Source organism: Elephantulus edwardii, unplaced genomic scaffold (assembly GCF_000299155.1).
Source record: "Elephantulus edwardii isolate Elephantulus edwardi_28Jun2011 unplaced genomic scaffold, EleEdw1.0 scaffold00170, whole genome shotgun sequence".
NCBI lineage: Eukaryota > Metazoa > Chordata > Mammalia > Macroscelidea > Macroscelididae > Elephantulus > Elephantulus edwardii.
Window position 1 is genome coordinate 230,249 of NW_006399920.1, and position 5,748 is coordinate 235,996.

Here is a 5,748-nt window from a genome sequence, read left to right on the forward strand (position 1 = left end):
CTTCTCCATTTATCATGATGCTGCCAATTGGCTCAGTGTATGAATCTTTGTTTTCTTGATGTTGAACTTCAATCCATATCGAAGGTGGCAATCCTTTACCTTCTGCAGTGAGTGCTTCAGGTCCTCCTCTGTTTCAGAAATCAGAGTTGTGTTATCTACATAAAACAGATTGTTGATTAGTTTTCCTTCAATCCTGATGCCACATTTCTCCTCATAGAGCTCAGCCTCCTGGATAATCTGTTCCCCAAATAAATTGAAAAGATATGGAGATAGGACACATCCTTGGTGCACACCCTTAATATCATCAGAGAACTGCCTGAAGTGCAGGCACTAACCATCATACATTATGAATTTCAATTAAATACAGTAGAGAAAGACTCAGAGAGAGATGGAGAATGATGGCTGTAAAAGAAATGTCTTTCGTTTTCAAGGTATTACAATTGAATTTTAAAACGATTTAAAATAGGACTTTCACTTAAACATAGATATGTTCCAAATTATAATTCACTGGTTCATTAAGGAAGAAGGACATAATGAGATAAATCTTGTTTTAAGAGACTGTCAAAAGAAATAGCTACATATATGTATATTGACAATAATGAGATTAAAAAATACTTTGTTAGGTAGAGACTAGTTGGTTAGCGGCACCCAAACCAAACAGAAAATCACCATCTAACCAATTTGGACTTTGATTGATTGAACGCCTCTGTAGACAGGGTAGAACTACTGCTTAGGATTTCCAAGGTTGTACACCTTTATGGAAATAGATCACCACATCTCTCGCTAGAGGAGCAGCTGATAGCACTTTAAAGACGAAAAGATGTCTTTGAGGTCTATGGTGCACCTGACTCAAGCTGTGGTATTTCCAATCATCTCACACATAGATGAACGATGGACAATGAATGAGAATTCCCAAAGGAGAACTGTTGGCAATTTAATTATCCTGTTGGGAAAAAATGGTGACTGTATCTTAGCCTAGTCTTGGAAAAAGTATCTCAGAGTGTTCTTTAGAATTAAGGAGGATAAGATTGTTATCTCATTCACTTTGGACATGTTATCAGAAGAGACAGTCTCTGGAGAAGGACATTATACTTGTTAAATTAGTAGGACTATGAGAAAGAGAAAGATCCACACAAGATGGATTGACAAAGTGGATGTAAAAAGGGGCTCAAACAAGCAGCAGTTCTGCGGCTACCACAGGACCCAGCAGGGTTTCTTTGTGGGAAATATGATTGCTATGAGTTGGAACTAACCTGGGGGCTTAATGATAAGAAGTTGTGTTGCCAACTCAATGACCTGTAGTTTAAATCTACTAGTTACTCTGTGGAGGATGGGCAATCAGCTCCCCTGTGATTTACAGCCTCTGAAAACACACCGAAGGATCAGCTATGAGTTGGTTTTGACCTGATGACACTTAACAACACTTAAAGTATGTTCTCTGGCCTTTGTATTTAAAAGTAAATTGTTATTATATTTTAGAGGAACATTCTTCAAGTGGTGCATGACTCTTCCGTTAGGGTGCTGTGCTGGGGTAACCTGGAGTTGCTGTGATGCTAAACCTTGTGCCTTTGGGGTGTCAAACGCCATAATGGTTACCCATGGTGGACAGTGTTTGGTGGAACTCCCAGTTTAAGACAGATTTGGAAGCAGGAGTGGCATCCACTTCCTAAACAACATGCCTCTGAAAACTCTATGAACTTTGATAAATAACAATAGTTATAGAAAGGCTTCAGGGCTTTTGTTCATAGGGTCATTATGAGTCATGCTTCACTTGATGGCAATCAACCGTGATATGTGTGTGTGTGTGTGTGTGTCTGTGTGTGTGTGTGTGTGCGTGTGTTTATGTATATATGGGTGTTTCTATCTATCTATATGGGTCTATCTATCTATCTATCTATCTATCTATCTATCTATCTATCTATCTATAACTTACTGGTGGTGGCCTAGTTCCAAGAAGTTACACTGTTATTCCAAAGGATTCACTATAAATTGGTTCTATCTCGATGGCACAGCCTCCAGAGGGTTTTCAGAAGTTATTAATCACAGGCAGGAGGTTGCCCATCCTTCTCACACAGATCAGCTGGTGGCCTCAAACCGTATGCCTTTGGAATTTCAGCACAGCTTTTGTCACTGAGCCACCAGAGCTTATATAATACACACACACACACATCCAGAACCTGTGCTAAATTCTTTTCACACTTTCACTTGTACTGTGTTACCCATTTTTCTGTGTTTTTCCCATACCATTATAAAGTAGGGAGTGTCCTTGCTTACTAAATTTAATGACCTCAACCAAGAAGATACTAAGTAGCACAAGTATTTTAAATGGAGACAGTCTTACTCTATTACTCATATTTTTGACAACTTCTTATTCTGGTTTAGTTTACTGGCAAAAAAAGAACACAGTAAAAAAAAAAACTACCATATGTTACTATCTCTCTGGTGCTTTTATGTCTGTATTCTGAAATCCACAGAGAATTTAAGAGATTTAGAGGATAAGCATATATTTCTTTGGGGAAGATTGAAAGTTTTTACATTGCAGTTTTTGTAGTTCATCTTTTTTATGTGTACTCATCTAAGACAAAATAGTGTAAGGCCCATAATTGTACAACCTTTGTTCCAAAACACTCTTCTTTCCCATCTTCAAATTATCATGTTGTTGTTGTTGTTATTGTGTGCCATCAATTCACTTGCGAACCACAGTGACCCTGTGTATAGCAGCTAAGAATCTTTCTCTATCCTGAGTCAATATTACTGATTCCAACTCATCAACCCACAGGGGCCCAGTTACCATATCAATCCATCTTATCCTTGGTCTTTCTTTTCTGAGCTATCCCTCCACTCTTCAAGTATGTTGTCCTTCTGCAAGGACCAATACCTCCTCTCCACATGCCCAAGACAGAGCTTCAAAATCCTAGCCTCCAAGGAGAAACATGGTTTCACCCTCTCCAAGAACCATCTATTTATGTATTCTTGATGATCCATGGTATGTTCAAGACTCTTTTCTAGCACCACAACTCAAAGGCATCAATTCTTCTTCTGTCACTGTCAGTCATTGTCTGCTCTCTGCATAGCAAGTAATACAGACCATGGAATTTGCAAAGACCATGGCCTGAATTAGGTGCACCTTAGTCTCTAGACTAACATTGTTGCTCCTCAGTACTCTGAAGAGGTTGCTGACAGGTTTCCTGACTGTTGTTGCCAAGAGTGTTGATTGTGGAGCTGAGCAAGCTGCAATTGTTAACAACCTCAATCTCTACTCCATCTATCATGGTTCTGTCAATTAGCCCAGTAGTGAGAATCTTTGTCTTCTTGCTGTTGAGCGTCAATCCACATTGAAAATTAAAGTCCTTGACCTTCGGCAGCAAGCATTTCATGTCCACCTCCGTTTCAGCTAGCAAGGTTGTGTCAACTGCATAACGCAGGTTGTTGATGACTCTTCCTCCAATCCTGATGCCACGTTCATTCCTAAATATGTACTGAAACTGAGTACTCCTTTCCACCCTAACAACTGTCATGAATTGATTTTATAGGTCATTTCTGCTTTGCTAATTTCTACAAAAGACACTAACTAGTTTACTTTTTCCTCCCTGCATGTCCCATTTAATGTGTTCTCCTTGACACTACTTGAATAAGCATTCTAATCCACAAATAAGACCATGACATAACCCTTCTAAAACCTTACATGGATCTCATTGCTTTCATAATAATGTGAGGCCTTCCAAGTTCTCAGTTTCCTCTCTATTCTGGTCTGCATTTTGTGAGGGTCTAATTACATTTTATCTTAAACTACTCATGGAGGTGCTTCCTCATTCCATTTGTCTCTTCATGCTGATGTACACTGAATATTAGGAACAAATAAGGCAAATGCATTATATTTGCAGGGTGGAACATAAATTAGCACATATATTCTATAGAAGAACATTTCAGTGAGCTATGTCTAATATTATACTTTATCAATAATTTAATTTATGTATGATACATCATGTAATCTACTAAGTGGCTTTGTTTTATTTTAATTAAAATTATTAAGAAACATTCTCTCTAATATTTGTTCTTTTTTCACATGACAAAATATAGGGCTTTCATTATAACCCAGGAAAACCATACATGAACAAATTAAATTGAAATTTTTTTTAGGAATAATTATTTTGGCTTTATTCAGTATTTTTCTATTTCTACAAGCTTATACACAAGATGTCCATGTATTTTATATATTTTTAGTTAAATTTTTAGCTCCATACATATCCTCCCATCTTACTATTATGGATTAACATTACAATTCCTTTCACTACTATTTTCTTGTTCTTCCTCCCTGGAACACACACACAAAGGATCACCCATTCCCTATAGAAGAAAGCATTTTGAAAACACGACAAAAAGTTATTACATTATTTAAAAATATAGAAAAATGGTCCTACAACTGTGAGCCCAAAGGTCATATTATACATACTACCTAAAATCCAGCATTCAGTTACATGATCCGAAACGCTGTCTTAGCACTACAATCTATATAAAGTCTTTTGTAATTCCTTTTCTTTTAGCTGTTGATTTGCTTGTCTAAAGTTCTTTGACTCAAAATGTATTTGGGAAATAATCACTTGGAGTCAGAAGGAAGACCATTATGACAAGCAATCCTGAAAGCTAAACTAACATGTCAATATTCTGTTATAATGAACAGCAGCTACACCAGATAGTTGATATATTAGTAACCAGGTAACACGGTACAATCCTGACCAGTCAACAACAAATGGCAATACCATATGTTGATAATGATGCATGATTAAGCTAATTACATACTGAATCATGTTAGAGAATCATGGCATTTTGAGCATCTTTCTAAATGATCTTGTCAGATGAAATAATAGAACTGCCAGGAAAAATAATCAAGAAACTTGTTTTATACACTTTAAACACCTCTTGGCATTATAAAAGTTATATCATTACCAAACAGATTTGGTAGTAATATTCATCCTCCTATTTGATCTCTGATATTTCACCTTGATGATAATAGTAAAAATCTTCTCTTTACCTAATTAATGAAATACAGTGGGCAGTAACGAAAGCTAAGGGGTACGGCAAGAGATAACAAGACTGTATGGTTTAGATTGTGTTTAGATTGACAGGGCCATGGTTTCAGGGATTCTTATGAAAGAAATTTCATCATTAACACAGTATTATTCACAAATTATGTAATATCAGATTATTTTTTATTTTGTGATCTGATAAGGAAATCCTCTATTTTCACATCATTCTGATTTTCATTTAGTGTCTGATCTTTGGAACAAAACTATATCAATGAGGAGTGGATATAGTTGATTTCAACAAAATTACAGTGGCTTTAAAATATTATAGGGCTTGGGTACATCACAGTACTAGAAAATTCATCATCTTACCTAAATAATAAAAAAAAACCCAACAACCTTGAATATAAATATAAAGGCTATCATTATGACTTGAAACCCAGATTATTTTCTTGGAAGTAGGCAAAGTAAATGGAAGGCTCTCATACTAAAATAAAATGAGTTCCATTTGCTACATATCAATATTCTGGCCTGTGAAGCTTTTATGAGCACACCTTGAGAATGAACATTTTTTATCGTATTCTATATGCATTATCTAATCTGAATTCACATTCATTTAAGAACATTCAAAATGCACCACTGTGACTCTGAATCATACACATGCTCCCTCCTCTACTCATGTGTACCTGTGTTGTAGTTGTTATGTGCCTTCGAGTTGCCTGCG